Genomic DNA, 18854 nt, shown 5'->3' on the forward strand with positions numbered 1-18854 from the left:
GCATTTTGAAGAGCAAGGCCCACTCAAAACCCAAACTCCAACATGATTAGGGCTCAGAAAGAAATGTTAACACTAAGTATCTCAAATGTGCTATATAGAGCTTATCTCATTTCATTTGTCCTTGCCTTTCTATTTTAGTGCATAGCATAGGCTGAAGGAGCATGTTGGCTTAGGTTTAAACTTTATCCTGAAGGCTAAAGCCATTCGTTGAGGTTTTTTTCTAAAGATGGGAGCAACAGTTAGATTTTAATTTTAGAAAAGACAAAACCATTCTAAAGATAGAAGGAATAGAGAAGAAAAGAAGGGGACAGAGAGAGAGAGAGGAGAGAGATGGATAGATCTTTAAGATGTAGAATAGAATTAAAATTCTCTGATGACCTGATGAAGGGGGTGAGTTTAGACTAACATCTGGTAACTTGAAGAATAACAATGCTATTGATCAAAACTGTGTTAGTGACAATCATTATTATTATTAGGGCACAAATAGGGAATGGAGACTTAAAAAAAATAAAGGCAATGTAGCTTTATAGATATTTTCCTGCAGCATGTGACTATAATGTGAGTAGCTGAAAGAGGAAAAACAGCAGCATCATTAAAACCAACGAAAGGCTGTCCACCTCTCACCTTCCAGAAGTTCTGATTTAATTGGTTAGGATAGGGCCAGGCATTGTCTTTTTTGTTTTGTTTTTAATTTCTCATAATAATAATAAAAATAAGACATGAAATTTAACCTCAACAGATTTTATGGGCGCTATACAGTAATTTTAACTATATGTACATTGTTGTACAGGATGTCTCTAGAACTTTTTCATTTTGCATGATTGAAACTCTATGCTAGGAGTTCCCATTATGACTTAGCAGTTAAGAAACACAACTAGTATCCATGAAGACACAGGTTTGATCCCAGGCCTCGCTCAGTGGGTTAAGGATCCGGCACTGCCATGAGCTGTGACATAGGTCACAGACGTGGCTTGGATCTGGCGTTGCTGTGGCTGTGGCACAGGCCAGCACCTACGGCTCCAATTAGACACCTTGCCTGGGAGCCTCCATATGCCGTGGGTGCGGCCCTAAAAAGACAAAAAAAAAAAAAAAGAAAGAAAAACAAACTCTATCCTAATTGAACAGCAACTCCTCATTTCTTACTTCTGGTGCATGGCAACCACTATTCTACTTTTTGCTGCTGTGAGTTTAACTATGTTAGTTACCTCATATAAGTAGAATCATGCAGTATGTGTCCCTCTGTGACTGGCTTATTTTACTTAGTAGAACGGCCTCCTATTTCATTCAGGTTGTAGCATAAGACAGGATTTCCTTTTCCTTTTTTTTCCCCCTTTTTTAGGGCCACACCCACAGCATATGGAAGTTCCCAGGCTAGGGGTTGAACTGGAGCTACAGCTGCCAACCTTCACCACAGCCGCAGCAACTCGGGATGTGAGCCACGTCTGCAACCTACACCACAGCTCATGGCAATGCCGGATCCTTAACCCGATCCAGATATCGAACCCGCATCCTCATGCATACTGTTGGGTTCCCACTGAGCCACAATGGGAACTTCCAGAATTTCCTTCTTTTTTAAAGCTCAGTAATATTCCGTGGCATGAACATACCGCATCTACTGTATCCATTCATCTGCTGATGACTGTTTATTGGTTCCCTACACTGGCCACTGTGACCTATGCTACAGCGAACGTTGGAGTGAAATATTTGAGATCCTGATTTCTTTTCGTAAATACCTAGAAGTGCGTTTGTTGGATCACATAGGAATTCTAGTCTTAATTTTTTGAGGCACATCCATACTATTTTCGACAATAGTGATACCGTTTTGCATTTCCGCTAACAGTGCTCAAGGCTCCAATTTCTCCACATCTTCATCAACATTTGGTATTTTTCAGTTTTTGATTTTATAAAGGCCATCCTAGTGGGTGAGGGAGTAGCTCATAATAGTTTTAATTTGCATTTCTCTAATGATTAATGAAGTTGAGCACCTTTTCATGTCCCTATTGCTCATCTGTATGTCTTTTTTTTTTTTTTTTTTTTTGAGAAATGTCTATTCAAGTCCTTTGCAGATTATTTGCTTTCTTGATATTGAGGTGTAGGGGCTCCTTATATATTTTGGATGCTAAACTCTTATCACATATATGGTTTGCAAATATTTTTCCCACTCGGTAGGTAGGTTTCCTTTCTCATTTTGTTGATTGTATCCTTTGTTCTACAAAAGCTTTTTTAGTTTCACGTAGTTCCACTTGTTTAATTTGCTTTTACTGCCCGTGCTCTTGGTATCATAGCCAAGACATCATAGGTATTAGGTGTTTTCATAAAACTCCTTCAATGACTTTTTTCTTTTGTTTTTTTGTCTTTTTAGGGCCGCCCCTGAGGCATATGGAGGTTCCCAGGCTAGGGGTCTAATCAGAGCTGTAGCCACTGGCCTACGCCACAGCCACAGCAACGCCAAATCTTGGCCATGTCTGTGACCTACACCCCAGCTCACGGCAATGCTGTATCCTTAACATGCTGAGTGAGGCAAGGAATCGAACCTGAAACCTCATGGTTCCTAGTCAGATTTGTTTCCGATATGCCATGACGGGAACTCGCCTTCAATGACTTTTATTTGCAGCCAGGAAAACCATTCATCTGAAATATCCCTTGCTATGACTTAAAGCCAATGACTATACCTGGACACAAAGGTTCTCGCAGTGCAACATGCGAGCAACTAAACACTTTCATTCTCTGTTTAACATGGTGACCCCTAGAAGGAGGGCTGTGTCAACATTTCTGGATTGGATAGGGGAGAAGTAGGGAGAATGGAGTTTGAAAGATCATGTTAAATATTATCAAAGTTTATTTCTGAATAATATTTTTTTCATAATAAACTAGAAAGAAACTCAACAAAATATTTTTACTCCTGAGATATTTAGTGATTCTAAAGGGTGTGCGTGTGTATTATGTGTGCACAACATGAAAATGGCAGGAGGAGGTATCTGTAAATTTTTTTTTCTTTTTATGGTTGTACCTGCAGCATATGGAAGTTTCTGGGGTAGGAGGTCCGAGCTGCATCTATGACCTACGCTATATAGCTCATGGCAATGCCACTAAGCAATGCCAGGGATGGAACCAGCATCCTCACAGAGACTATGTCGGGTTCTTAACCTGCTGAACCACAAGAGGAATTCCCAGTATCTGCCATTTAAAGCGGATTTAAAAGTCTAGGAAACCTGGGAGTTCCCCTTGTGGCGCAGTGGAAATGAATCAACTAGTATCCCTGAGGATGTGGGTTCGATCCCTGTCCTTGCTCATTGCTGTGAGCTGTGGTGTAGATTGCAGATGTGGCTTGGACCCCCAATTCCTGTAGCTGTGGCATAGGCAAGCAGCAATAATTCCGATGTGACCCCTAGCCTGGGACCCCCCCATATGCTGCATGTGTGGCCCTAGAAAAGACAAAAAGACAAATAAAATAAAATAGAAAAGCACACACAGAAAAGTCTAGGTAACCACATGTAGAGAGTTAGTCCCTGACTATATCTTCATTCATTTATGAAATATTTATTGAGTGCCTCCTAGATGTCAGTGCCTTTCTGGGTCCTCCAGCTTTATTGTTTTCAATCTACTAGCCCTGTGAAATAAGTATTATTATACCCATTTAACAGATAAAATTATAGCACAGAATGATACAATAGAGTCACACAGTTAAGAAGTGGCTGGAGTCTCAATTCCCTAAGGGCAGGAATCTTCCTCCTGTCCACAGCTGTGGCCCTAATCCTAGGACAGTGTCTGGTGTACAGAAAGGACCCAAAATGCAGCTGTGGAAGAGTCAGAGCTGGAGATTGGATGTGGTTCTGTCGGCTTATGTCTGGAACTGTTGCCCCTCATACCCAGGCGCTCTTAGCTCATCCTCTCCTGGGCCAGGCTTGCCTTCTCCGTCCTTAGTTCAGAGGAAGCTGCGCCCCCTGCACCCCCCCCATCTGCTCTCCATCCCCAGGGTCAGGTTTGCAGGGCTGCATCTTATGATGTGAGGCTGTGGAAGTTGCATCTGATGGGGTCCTTGAGCACATCGTGAAGAGGGCATTTATTCATCCAGGAAATATCCATCTACATACTAAAATCTGGTTACGCTGGAAGATTGGACAAGTACAATAACTACTGTGTGTCTACAGGCCAGGGAGCTGAGCACATCAAACTCAACAGTATTTAACAAAATATCCTGTCATAGTAGTAACAGAATGGCAATCAAGAAGGGGTTTCAGTGAAAATACACAAAATGCCCTACATTGACAAGGCTGTTTTTACTTCTCCCCTTAATTGAAATGATTTTCACTTGTATCTTAACAGTCTTTGCCTGATTCAAGACACTCTGTTTCCAAAATATGCCTGATACAGTAAAAGACACACACTCGTTTCTAAAGCTTCAATGTGAAAGCTTTCAGAAAAAAAAAAAAAAAAAAAAGAACTGGAATCCACTTACTATTTTCTATAATTTTTATTTTATCATTTGAGAGCGTTCAGATGAGGATTTGGGAAATCTTCGTGTCACTCTCTTAATAAAGCCACAGTGAGCACTTAATGCCGCTTCCACTTCCCACACACAAACTTTCTAATTATAAAAGGACCTTTTCAGACTTATTCAGAGCATATAATCTTATTTGCAGCTCCTAATTGGAGGACTGTGTTTGTTGAAAAGAACAGAAGTCTTCAGTCATTTAGAATAAAGCTGGCTCATCAACCCCTGTGGGAAGAAAAGAACTATTTATTTTATCCGTTAATCCCAAATACAAACACAATAAAGCTGTCTTTCCTAATAGTGACCTATTTCATGTTAAATTGGGATAAAGCTAGCTTTGCTCAATAAGACTATTGTGGTCAACAAAAAAGTCAATCTTATTAGGATTCCCATTGAATACCTTCCAATAACTTATCTTTGAAAATGCTGAACCCAAATCCTGGTTGAATTCTTTATGTTGTCGGACAAAAATGCAAATCTGGAAAGGAAATAACCTCGACTAGTGAGCCCCATCTAGTGACAGGGAAGTAAATTGCTGTCCCCAAAACTGATCTGTAATTATCCCCTATCTTTAATCTGATTTTTCAATTTTTCTCTCTGTGTCCAAGCCCTTATGTTTTGGTTTTTCTCCGTTTTTTTTTTTTGGAGGGGGGGCTGCTATACTTTACTTCTGAGAATAGATAATTTTTCATACCAAGCACATTTTTCCTCTCGATAACTTAAATTTCAGTCTTTAAAAAATGAATATTCCTTAAAATTAACCAGATTTCCCCATTTATAGTTGAATTTTAACATCTGGGCAGCCATATTCTTTGACTAGCACTACACGGCATTTATAGATTAAACTGTTTTAAATCTGTAAATATTATTCATTTATCGAATTATTTGATCAAAGACTAAAGATTCTTTACACATAAGAGCTTTAACGGAACAAGATTGGATCATAGAAAAATCCAAAGAGGCATCTAAGGACACTGAAGCTTTCCAAGTCTACTTTCTTGGGCAATGTCTGCATTTAACGATTGTATTAGCTCAGAGGTCAGTTTCTTTTAGCGGACTACATTAGAAGTTGATTTTGGCGTGTCCACAATCCCTGCTTCTGCACTTCTTGACTTATACTATCACAATAATAAACATGTCAAGAATGGAATAAGGCTACAGCAGGGACCAACTCCAGTCAAACATGGGAAATGCTTTTGTTAATGATTCTGCCTTATAAATGCAAACTTTCTTTGTCCACAGAAGAAACAAGTTGGTAAGAGCCAGATGTCATTTTAAAATGAAGTTGAACGTATTTCTCAATTTATCTACACTTGAGTTACTTTCAACCTCTCTTTCCAGGAGTCCCCATCGTGGTTCAGTGGAAACGAATCTGACTAGTACCCATGAGGACGTCAGTTCGATCTCTGGCCTCTCTCAGTGGGTTAAGGATCTGGCATCGCCCTGAACTGTGGTGTAGGTCCAGACACGGGTTGGATCTGGTGTTGCTGTGGCTGTGACATGGGCCAGTGGCTACAACTCTGATTTGACCCCTAGCCTGGGAATCTCCATATGCTGCGAGTGCGGCCCTAAAAAGACAGAACAAAACAAAACAAAACAAAACCAAAACCAAAACCTAACTTTCCACTAGCCTATGTGCCCAAACACCAGAAGCAGACCTAAGTATAGGAGGTTTCTGAGTTCTGGAGGAAAGAACCAAGGATTCAAGTTCAAGTCCTAACATTACCCTTCCCTGGTTGCAGAGCCTCGGGACAGTCATCCTTCCCATCAAGTTCACATGAGCTCAGGTAAGAAGAGGACAATGCCCGATCCTCCAGCTACCAGCTGCTGAACTTGAGAGAAAAGACCTCTGAAAGCCTTGACTTCCTTAACACCTATGGTGATATTTGGCAAGACCCAATGAGATGGTTTTTGGGAATATGTTGGTCAAGTCTACAACCCTCTATAAATATTATGGATTAGAACAAACCTAGTAGGACACTCAGCAAAGGCCTAAAGAAAGAAGGAAGGAGGAGTTCCTATTGTGGCTCAGCAGAAACGAATCTGAGTAGCATCCATGAAGACAAGGGTTTGATTCCTGGCCTTGCTCGGAGGGTTAAGGATCTGCATTGTCATGAGTTGTGGTGTAGGTCACAGACACAGCTTGGATCCTGTGTTCCAGTGGCTGTGGTGTAGGTGAGTGGGTACAGCTCTGATTTGACCCTTAGCCTGGGAACCTCCGTATGCCACAGGTGTAGCTCTAAAAAGATTTAAGAAAGAAAGAAAAAGAAAGAAAGAAAGAAAAAGAAAGAAAGAAAGAAAGAAAGAAAGAAAGAAAGAAAGAAAGAAAGAAAGAAAGAAAGAAAAAGGAAGGAAAGAGCTTATGGTTGGAGAACATGGGGTTTTATTGATTAGCCCAAATTTTATGGGCTGAACAGCATTTTTGTAGATCTAATGGGTTGTACTGTTGGCTTCCATTCTACTTGGGGATGTGAAATTCTGAAGAGGATGAAACGACAGAATTGGAAGGGGGATTTTATAATTTGGTTTCCTCATTTTATTGAGGAAATGAATGCCTCTTTCTTCTACAGAATTCTTTGCACACTTGAGATTTTTTAAGAAATTTTAAATGCTTTGTTTAGTGTCTGGCTGTGCTTTTGGACAGTAAGTGCCATGAGGACAAGGTCATGGTTGTTTGGTCTCCATTGCACCCTTGGCCATGGCTCAGGGTCCAGTACAGTGTCTGGTTCATTGTCTACACATGGGCAATTGCTGACAACCTCAGAGCAGAGACGTCACATAGCAAGGAATTTGGGAGCACAGATTCAGGGAGAAAAAGCTGGGTACAAATTTGACCTCTCTGATTTCCTTCCTGTGTGACCTTGAGCAAGTGACTTAGCCTGTCTGATTCTCAGTTTCCTGATCTGTAAAACAAGCTAATAATGATGGAACCTACTTCATTGGTTGCTGCAGAGACAAATGAGCTACTTTATGCAAAGTTCCTGAAACAATGTAACTCTATTAACTTATCTAAATGACCAAGATAACCAAGTCAATTAGAGGGAGTCTGGAACTAGGATCCTACCTAAGTCTTGCTCTTTATTTTTATTCTTCCAATACCCCTCAACCCCTCTGCCCAGACCACATTCCAAAACCATTAACTCTAATCAGACAAAAATAGTGACACAAAATAAACCGTTGGGTGCTTCACTCAGAGGTGCGACATCTCTCAAAGTACTAGCAGCAAGTTTCAGGAACTTATTTGAATGGTGTAAAGGGCTTATTATTGCTAATAACCTCCCAGAGTCTAAAGCACAGAGCTGAACAGAGCATTTCATATTTTGCTGTAACAGTTGGTCCTCAAGGGTTTGGTGATCAGATGCAGGCACGGCTGGATTATGAAAATGGCATGTTTAAAAATATCTCTGCAACTCACTCCTAGATGACTTAGCGAGTGAACTGACTGTTAGCCTCCTGGAAGATTAGACGTCAAGATAATTAGCTCTCTGCCACATGGACTCTCTATTTTTCAAATCTCTTCCTCCCTTTTTCCCTGTATCTCTTAGTTGACACAACTCATTATTACTTTATGCCTGAGTTCTTCAATTTCTTGTCAGCGCACTCATAAACCATCTCCTTTTCATGACTTATCACACCTAATACTCAATTCACATGATGAACTTTGATGTTATATTTTGCAATTCATTCTGTATCTAAATATCAGAGAAAACAAAGATGAAGTTAGACAGGTGAAGCAGAACTAGAAGTATTGCCTATGATAACCCAGCCTCCTGTCTCTCCTTGCTCTTCACAAGCCCATGTGCCACAGAGGAAGTGAAATGCACATTTTCCCATTTCTTTACATGACCAGAGGACTGTGAATTTCTTCTTTCATTCTTTAATGTTGCAGTCTATGGATTTCCCATTTCATTATGCTCTATGACTTGAGCTTGGCCTTATGGAACGGGAGCATCACTTTCTCTCTCTCTCTCTTTTTAAGGCTGCACCCATGGCATATGGAGGTTCCCAGGCTAGGGGTCGAATCAGAGCTGTAGCTGCCAGCCTACATCACAGCCACAGAAACACAGGATCCAAGCTGTGTCTGCAACCTACATCACAACTCAGGGCAACGAGGGATCCTGAACCCACTGATCAAGGCTAGGGATGGAACCTGCATCCTCATGGATGCTAGTCAGATTGGTTTCTGCTGAGCCACGAAGGGAACTCCCACTTTCTCTTTTCTATCACAAATGGAGCCTATGAAAAGCTAGGCAAAGAAAGAAAAAGGTGGAATGGGAGAATCATCCAAAGGAACCATACAATTCCAGAAATTTGAAAGGCTGCCTGTCTACTTCCCTGTACCTTTACCTGCCCCACAGCGATCCAGCAGGTAATGGTGGCTCCTGTCCCAAAAGAATACACAGGATGCTATGCCTCTGCCCTCCACTTAAGCAAGTTCTTCACTTATGCGGTTAATACCCTCTCCCTGCTCCAGTTCAGACTCTTTCCTTTCTGTTGTTAGGAAGAAGAGTTAGTTTCATGTTGCCTAGAAATACAGATCTTCCTTGACTTAATGATAGTGTTACACCCCGATAAAGTCATAGTAAGGTGAAAACACCTTTAAGTAAGAAATGCATTTTCTTTTTCTCTTTTAGAGCCACACCTGCAGCATATGGAGGTTCCCAGGCTAGCAGTCAAATTGGAACTGCAGCTGCCATCCTACACCACAGCCACAGCAATGCGGGATCCAAGCCGCATCTGTGACCTACATGACAGCTTGCAGCAATGCCAGGTCCTTAACCCACTGAGTGAGGCCAGGGATCGAACCTGCATCTTCATGGATACTAGTTGGGTTCTTAATCCTCTGAGCCACAACAGGAACTCCCAGAAATACATTTAATATACCTAATCTATGCAACATCATAGCTTAGCCAAGTCCACCTTAAATGTGCCTACAGGTGGGCAAAATAATCTGCCACGAAGTCTGTTTTGTAGTAAAGTGTTGAATATTCTATGTAACTTATTGAATACTGTACTGAAAGTGAAAAACAGAATGGTCATCTAAGTACAGAGTGGTGGTTGAGTTTTATTGGCGGTTCACCCTCATGATTGTGTGGCTGACCAGTGCCCAGCATCACGAGAGATGCCACTGTATCACTGGCTGGGGAAAAGAGCAAACTTCAAAATTCCAAAGTACAGTTTCTCGTGACTGTGTATCACGTTCGCACCATCGTCAAGTTGAAAAATTGTCAAGTCAAACCATGGAAAGTGGGGACATCTGTACGGACACCCCTCAGGCAGAGAGCTGAGGCTACTTCACCTCTCAACCCCTTCCCTGTCCATGACCTTCAAACTTTGTTTTTCAGCGTCCCTGCTGTTGCCACAAGTTGATTAATTGTGAAAATTCCAGGAGTTCCTGAAGAGAGTTTTGAGTTGAACCAGAGGTAGAAGAAAAGACGAGGATTGTTTTCCTTTGGTTTTTCTTTCCTTTTCCAGCATCACGGCACCTTTGCCTAGAGGCTGACTATTTTTCACCCCCCACCCACCTTCAAAGCTCTGAAAAGCAGGGACAAAATCAGAGCCTATCAAACAGCTTCTGGCTTGATGCATGGCTCCATCCCAAATCCAGCTCTTCTCAAAATTCTAAGGAAGGGCCTGGTTCTCAAGAGTTCTCTGATGTGTATTCAGACCCAGGAATTTTTCCCTGGAGACCTAAAACGGGTGGGGAATTTCCTCTACCCTACTCCTGCCTGCAATCTTGCATAAAGGCTCTTAATTTATTTTTAATGTTGATCATGACCTGCTAGAGAGTGATTTGCTGAGCTGTTTTCAATGTGCTGAGTTTCTGTACCCCAGGGACCAGTCCATTGAACTCTAGGTGGTCTGGCAACAACTGCAACAAAAAAAGCTCTAGTTTGGGGGTCAGGCTGCTGACCTTGGTCTGACGCTCCACTGTTTCATTTACCACAAACTGATTCTGGTTAAGCTGCTTAACCTCTAGGCTTTAGGTTTCTTGTGTGTAAATGGAGCACATATCAACTTCAGAGTTTGAGACAAAGATTAAAGAAAGTTAACAGGGATTGACAGTTTGGGGTTAGCAGAAGCAAACTCTTACATACAGAATGGATGAACAACAATGTCCTACAATATAGCACAGGGAATTATATTCAGCATCTTGAGATAGACCATAACTGGAGAAGAAAATGTCAAAGAATATATATATTTGTATAATTGCACCACTTTGCTGTACACCCAAAATTGACACAACATTGTAAATCAACTATACTTCAATTAACAAATAATAGTTTAAAGAGTTCCTATTGTGGCTCGGTAGGTTAAGAACCCAACACAGTTTCTGTGAGGATGCGGGTTTGATCCCTGGCCTCGATCAGTGGGTTAAGGATCCAGCGTTGCTGCAAGCTGCAGGGTAGGTTGCAAGTGTGGCTGGGAATCTGGTGTGGCTGTGGCTGTGGTGTAGGCGTGCAGGTGTAGCTCTGATTTGACCCCTAGCCCCAGAACTTCCATATGCCACAGCTGCGGCCCTAAAAAAAGGGAAAAAAAAATAATGTGTTTGGTTTTTTTTTTTTTTTTTGGTCTTTTCTAGGCCTGTTCCCGCAGCATATGGAGGTTCCCGGGCTAGGGGTTGAATTGGAGCTGTAGCCACCGGCCAACGCCAGAGCCACAGCAATGCCAGATCCGAGCCACTTTTGCGACCTACACCACAGCTCACGGCAACACCACGTCCTTAACCCACTGAGCAAGGCCAGGGATCGAACCCACAACCTCATGGTTCCTAGTCAGATTCCTTAACCACTGTGACATGACGGGAACTCCCAAAAAAATAATGTTTTTAAAAAAAGAGTTAAGGTATGGAAAATACCCAGCACAGTGCCTAGTGTAAGGTAATTGCTTCAAACCTATTTCTCTCCTCCACTGGCTACAGAGACAGAGCTATTCATCAGTGTGAGTGTTCATGGGTTTCATCACTTGCACGGAGCTGTCTTAATAGCAGTGTGACTCTTAGTATTGGAGACAGCGAGTGTAATTATCAGGCTTCCTCTGTGCACTTGCTCTGTGCCCGGTATCATGCTAGGATCTGAGGACAGAAAGGTGAGAGGACTCGAAGTCCCGTCTCACGGAGCCCACAGCATAGAAGCACAGCAGCACATCTGAGCCCCTTTCCTGACTATCTCTGCCCATAGTCATATCAGGATTTTAGAAGGCGAGAAGATGATAGCACTGCAACTGTCGTATATAAAAATAAAAGCAGGACTGGGCCTTCCCATTGTGGCGCTGCAGAAACGAATCTGACTTATATCCATAAGAACGGGGGTTCAATCCCTGACCTCGCTCAGTGGGTTAAGCATCCAGCATTGCCATGAGCTGTGGTGTAGGTCACAGACTTGGCTCAGCTCTGGCGTTGCTGTGGCTGTGGTGTGGGCCGGCAGCTGTAGCTGTGATTAGACCCCTAGCTTGGGAGCTTTCATTTACCACAGGTGCAGCCCTAAAAATAAATAAATAAATAAAAATAGGACTAAATAATAATTACATGTAAAAAAGCAGAACAATGTTCTGATATTTTTCCATTGTGATGATAGTCCGAAGTACTTCTTCTGAAATATCAATTTGCCATTTTTTTCAAAAGGATGTTTGGGGGATGGCCTCATTTTGTAAGCAACTAGTCTGCTTGTAGCATGACATGGCATGACCCCAAAGTCCCTCCCAATGCTGGGTGACTGCATCAGAAGGCAGGCCAAAAGCGGAGAAGTGAGGGGTCTCAGTAATTCACAAGCCACTTGACAAATCCCACGAAGAATGGAAAAGTGATTGTACATTTGGAGGCAAGATCAAATCAACCTTTTTTTTTTCTTTTTAAGGGCCACCCCCATGCCATATGAAAGTTCCCAGGCTAGGGGTCTAATTGGAGCTGTTGCTGCCGGCCTACACCACAGCCACAGCTACGCCAGATCCAAGCTGCATCTGCAACCTACACCACAGTTCACAGCAACGCTGGATCCTTATCCCACTGAGTGAAGCCAGATATCAAACCCACATCCTCATGGATGGCAGTCGGATTCATTTCCACTGTGCCACAACAGGAACTCCCAAATCGACCTTTTAAAAAGGGAAATTGAAACCCTTTCCAAACATCTGGGTGGACTGGGGTGGATTTTTCACAAATGAGATCAAAGAAAGGTCATATTTAGGTAAGCAAGGTGTAGAGTCAATAACCTATTATGTCTTAAAAGATGACCTCAGAGCTCCCTTGTGGCACAGCAGGTTAAGGATCTGGTGTTGTCCCTGCAGAGGCCTGGGTTTCTGCTCTGGCGTGGGTTTGATCCCTGGCCCAGGAAATTCTACATGTGGTGGGCGCTGCTAAAAAAAAAAAAAAAAATGATCTTGGCACTGAGCAGTACCATTGGATTTATTACAATAGAGTCAAATTGCCAAGAACAATGGTGACAAGAGACGTTCACCAGGATGCAGAGGCACCTGTTTTTCTTGCTGTTGTCCTTCCTTTAACAGAAGATGTTCTGGAGCTCCCGTTGTGGCGCAGTAGTTAACCAATCCGACTAGGAACCATGAGGTTGTGGGTTCGATCCCTGGCCTTGCTCAGTGGGTTGAGGATCCAGTGTTGCCGTGAGCTGTGGTGTAGGTCACAGATGAGGCTCGGATCTGGCGTTGCTGTGGCTCTGGTGTAGGCTGGTGGCTACACCTCCGATTCGACCCCTAGCCTGGGAACCTCCATATGCCATGGGAGCGGCCCTAGAAAAGGCAAATAGACAAAAAAAAAAGAAAAAGAAGATGTTCTCTCTGAGGGACAGAGTCCCACACAAAGGCAAGGTCAGCTGTACCTGGTGAGGCTTATCTGGAGATCTAGCTACCAAGCCTCCCATTTGGAACCACTGACCTTCACACCACAAATCAAAGAGATAAGCACCAGGAAAGGCCCAGAAACCCTGACAGGGAAACTTTCTCAAGCAGAGATGGAAACAATTTACATAGCCACTGTAAATAGTTAATAAAATCCATTTTACAGTCCATCTACTTAGATTTCCATTACATCCTGTTCTGTTTCAAACACGCATTTTTCTTTGGGATTGTTAGGCAATAAAGAGTCCAGCCATTTATCAAGCAGTGTCTTACTATTCCTTTAAAATGTTTTACCATTTTCAGGAAATACTGTGGCTTCTATAATTAATCTCCCCATAGAAAGCTCTTTCAGAAAGTCTCCAGGACAGCGGAGAGAAAAGTCTTTTCTTTATGGGAGTTTTTTGGATTCTTGCAAGTGGAAACGTTCAGAAGCAGATGCCGGTGGTCTTATCTCGTGTGGCAAACTGTCCCTTTTAGATAAAAAGGGAAAAAACAATAGAATATGTCTCCCTCTCAAAAAACTGTCCTGGGACAGAGCTGCTGTTAAATGGGCCCCACAGGCAGCTTGGCTTGGGGCTAAGACAAGAGTTGCCCTTCAGGACTTCCCGTTGTGGCTCAGCAGGTTACGAACCCGACTGGTACCGACTAGTATCCCTGAGGATGAGGGTTCGATCTCTGGCCTAACTCAGTGGGTTAAGGATCCTGCATTACTGTGGCTGTGGTGTGGGCTAGCAGTTGCAGCTTTGATTCGACTCCTAGCCTGGGAACCTCCACGTGCAGCAGGTGAGGCCCTTAAAAAAATAAATAAAAATTAAAAAATAAAAAAAGTAGTTCCCGTCGTGGCACAGTGGTTGAGGAATCCGACTAGGAACCATGTGGTTGCAGGTTCAATCCCTGGCCTTGCTCAGTGGGTTGAGGATCCGGCTTTGCCGTGAGCTGGATCACAGACTCATCTTGGATCCCGCACTGCTGTGGCTGTGGCGTAGGCCGGCGGCTACAGCTCCGATACAACCCCTAGCCTGGGAACCTCCATATGCCGTGAGAGCGGCCCAAGAAATGGCAAAAGGACAAAAATAAATTAATTAATTAAAAATTAAAAAAAAAAAAAGAGTCCCTCTTCAGAGCAAGGCTGGGTTTCCACTGCTCTTACACCCGATGGAAGCAGGAACTTCAAGTAGCTTGAGGGATTCCCAGCATCTCCCCCCTGCCCCCCGCCCCGAATTTGTAATCCCAGCTACCATTTGACATTTTCCAAGTCTCAGGCCTCGTTCTACACATATTCAGCCAGGGCAGACTCCCCTGAGCAGTGAGTCAGGGAGCCACATCCAGGCAGCCTGGCCTGGACTCTGCAGGCAGTGGGGTGTACCATTCCCCATTCTCACCATCTCCACAGTGGGGGCGATGTTCAGTCATCTCATTCTACAGAAGGAAACGGAGGCACGTGGGTGCTGGGTGGCTTGCCACAAGTCAAATACAAGACAGGAGCTCAGGTTCCTTGACTTTCCAACTAACTTTTCCCACTTTCTAGCCTTCTTCTTCTTCATGCAAATAAATAAATAAGGATGGACTGGGAGTTTGGGGTTTAGTAGATTCAAACTGTTACATTTAGAACAGATAAGCAATGAGGTCCCACTGTACAGCACAGGGAACTGTTTCCAATCTCTTGGGATAGAGCATGGTGGGGGATGATATGAGAAAAAGAATATATATATATATATATATATATGACTGGGTCACTTTGCTGTACAGCAATATATATATATATGACTGGGTCACTTTGCTATACAGCATAAAATGGCACAACATTGCATAGTATGGTACAACTATAATATGAATAAATAAATAAATAAACCCAATAAAACCAAAGCTATTGCTTTACTTTTTTTTTTTTTTCTTTACTTTTTAGGGCTGCACCCTCAGCATATGGAAGTTCCCAGGGTAGGGGTCGAATCAGAGCGACAGCTGCCAGCCTACACCACAGCCACAGCAGCTCAGGATCCAAGCTGAGTCTGCAACCTACACCACAGTTCATGACAACGCTGGTTCCTTAACCCACTGAGAGACACCGGAGAACAAACCCGCATCCTCATGCATACTAGTTAGGTTCTTAACCTGCTGAGCCACAATGGGAACTCCCTGTTGTTTACTTCTGCCTGTAACTTGTCGTCTTGGGTCCTGGGAAAGGGCAGAAGGCTTGGCTGGCTTGGCTGGTGACACCGAGCAGAGCAAACCCCACTCTGGGCCCCGGTTCTGCCCAAAGCAGCCAAGGCTCTGTTCCTCGTAGGCAAATACGCAGTTTGATGGGTCTCTCACATGAACTGAAGGTTTCAAAATGGCTTGATCTCATTCTCAGACAGATTAATAATAAATATTAGAAAGTGCTCCTGACTTTAGGGTATGCAAGAGATTGATAAAACAATTTGGAAAACCAGAAAATCTGGATGACTTCCAGAAGAATATTCTGGTCTCCTCCAAGAAACTTGATGGGACAATCATCTTTACTTCCTCATTGTCAAGCTTCCTCATTGTCAAGGTGACATTTTTGTTTGTTTCATTTTGGCATTTTTTTCCTTTTTTGCTTTTTAGGGCTGTACTTATGGAAGTTCCCAGGCTAGGTAGAGGTTGAATTGGAGTTGCATTTGCCAGCTGACACCACAGCCACAGCAACGCAGGATACAAGCCGCGTCTGCCACCTACACCACAGCTCAAACGCCAGATCCCCAACCCACAAAGTGAGGGCAGGGAAGGGACTCACACCTTCATGGATACAAGTCGGATTCATTTCTGCTGCACCACGAAGGGGACTCCCCATTTTGGCTTTTCAACACAGTTATACTGAGGGCTCAGGAGGCTTTTGTGGGCCCATCGGATCCCCAGATGGACCTCGGTCTGAAGACATTTAAGCAGCATTTCATATGCTGGACAACCTGATGCACTGCCTGGAGGGTTTTCTTCCCACATGAGGGAAAAGAATGGTTGTGATGAAACCACCAGCAATGCAGTGCACAGGTAGGACTCAGCCTCTAATCATGCCACTTAATTAAGCAGGCAGTCATCCTCACTCACAGAAAATCTCAAGTCACATGATTGCTATACTTCTCAGAGTGCAGGAAATAGGAAGAGATGGCCCATGCCAAATGGTTATTTAGGAGAATTTAATAAAGGGAGCATTTTACAAAGATGGGTGCAGGATAAAATAAGGGTAGGGGATTAAGAGGTACAAACTACTGTGTATAAAATAAATAGACTATGAGGATATATTGGACAGCCCGGGGACTACAGTCAATATTTGATAATAACTATAAATGGAGTATGATCTATAAAAATTGTGGATCACTAAGTCATACACCTGAAACTCATATAAGATTGTAAATCAACAATTTCTCAATTTAAAAAGTCATAAACTCTCAAACAGTATGGAAAAATGTGAACAATGACAGGTTAAGGGAAGCAGCAGAATAAAAAATCATTCCTACGTCATATCTATGATTATAAAATATGTTGACTATTAACAGGGAATAAATAAAAATTATGAGAGTTGAGTTTAGGTTAAGGGCATTTTTTCTCACTTTTGCTCAACTCGTAATGGTGTTATCCAATTTTTGTAATGCAAAATAAATCAAAGACTGTTTAAGGACTTAAAAAATAAAAATGTGAGGGCAGGGTTTAGGGAGACAACACAGGAGGTGATGCAGGGCCCGGGCTAGCATCAGGAGGCAGCCCTCATCCCTAGACTTGAAGAGAATGGTTCATGGGAACCGGAGAGAGAGCCACGTGGAGAGAGCCATGTGACAGGAACTATGGCTTCTCAGAAGGACACGGAAACCCATAGTGAACCCACATAGAGGGAGGCAGGGGACTGGTCACTCCAGCTGCAAGTCTCTTCCTGCCTGTTGACCCAACCCAGCCCGGGAAAAGGCAGTCTATGCAGGATGCAGTCCACAGGGGAGAGCCTGTAAGGCCCCGGGCAGGGAGAAGGGCAGGGGTGGGGTGGGATGGGGGGGGGACGATCCAGCTCACCATCTGATTAAGTTTCTGAGGTACAATAACAACAGCACACCCTCCTGCTGTGACATGAGTAGTCTAATAAAGAAGTAATTAGGAAAAAAAAACCTCTGCCTACATAGAATTAGGTGGCTAATTTTATGCCGATGGCAGAAATCCGCCTTGTAAATTCCTCACTGTGTTTGATGAGTCAGAACTGGATGTACCCAAGAGTTAGGAATATGAAGCTCAATGCAGGCCCTTGGATCATTGGCAAAGGAGAGCCAATGGAAATCTGCTCCTGCCATGACAATGGTCACCATGAAATGGGACTGTAGATGTAAGAAAGAGGGTCATGGAGTTGAAATTATTGGCATGAAATCCCTGGAGGTACCCACTGCTTTGAGAGCCCATAGTTTAGCGGAATTAATAAAGCCTGTTTTTATACTGTCCTGCATTGTTTTGTCTGGTTTTCTTAAGCAGTTTAGGCAGAAGGCGGACCACAAGGAGGGTTGGAGATAGATGGACAGGCATCCTGAGGGACTTTAGAGATGCCCAAGGTCAATCAGGATATGCAGAGGTCATGGTGAACCTAGCTCCCAATCACATGGTTAGAGCCTCTCTTATCAAGGACAGTGGTCATTTGGGGCTTGATAACAGCATGATATGGTTTTAGAAGCAAAGACTTAGGAGTCTACCTATTGGCTGGGTCACCTTGAGTGCGTTAGAAAAACCTGTAGAAGCCTCAGTTTCTCCCTCAGTGAAATAGGCACAATTTCTCCTGGGGTTGTTTTGTGAATTACATGAGATCATGTACTTAAAATGCTTGAAACAAGGAGTTCCCATTGTGGCTTAGCACGTTAAGAACCTGACGTGTCTCCTTGAGGATGCAGATTCAATACCTGGCCTCATTCATTGGGTTAAAGATCTGGTGTTGCCAAAAGATGTGGAGTAGGTCACAGATGCAGTTCAGATTCAACCCCTAGCCTGGGAACTTCCATACACCACAAGTGTGGCTGTAAAAGGAAAAAAAAAAATTGCTTGAAACAGTGTCTAGCACACAATCGGTGTTCCATAAATAGCATATAAATGTTTAGAAATGTATTAATATATATAGACACATATGCATATCTGTTTATACCTAGAACCCTCTGGTCTTTATGAGAGGTGGGAGTGGTCATGACTGGTCCGAGGGCCCTTTGGCCATGAGAATGCAGTGTGACAATAAGCTCTTCCTTTCTCCTTCTCATTCTAGAGAGAACCTTCTCCAAAAGCGTATATACTTAGGTTAGCTCTCTCCTTTCAGCTATGTCCCCAAATTCTTCCTGACCCTGTGTTCTGATATGCACATATCCATATATGCACTTTAGAGATTCTTCTCTTTTAAAAATTCTGGTTGAATAATTAACATACACTTACTAATTTAAGTGCATTTTTTCGGAATTTAAGATACCATAACAAAGTCTTAGATGCTCCATCTCTTCCACTCTTTTCTCTTACCTCACAAACTGCTTAATGGTGA

The sequence above is a fragment of the Sus scrofa genome, chromosome 8, assembly GCF_054392235.1.
Source record: "Sus scrofa isolate SSC_HxYL_T2T_F1_AM1 chromosome 8, Sscrofa_HxYL_maternal_Yorkshire_Landrace_v2.0, whole genome shotgun sequence".
NCBI lineage: Eukaryota > Metazoa > Chordata > Mammalia > Artiodactyla > Suidae > Sus > Sus scrofa.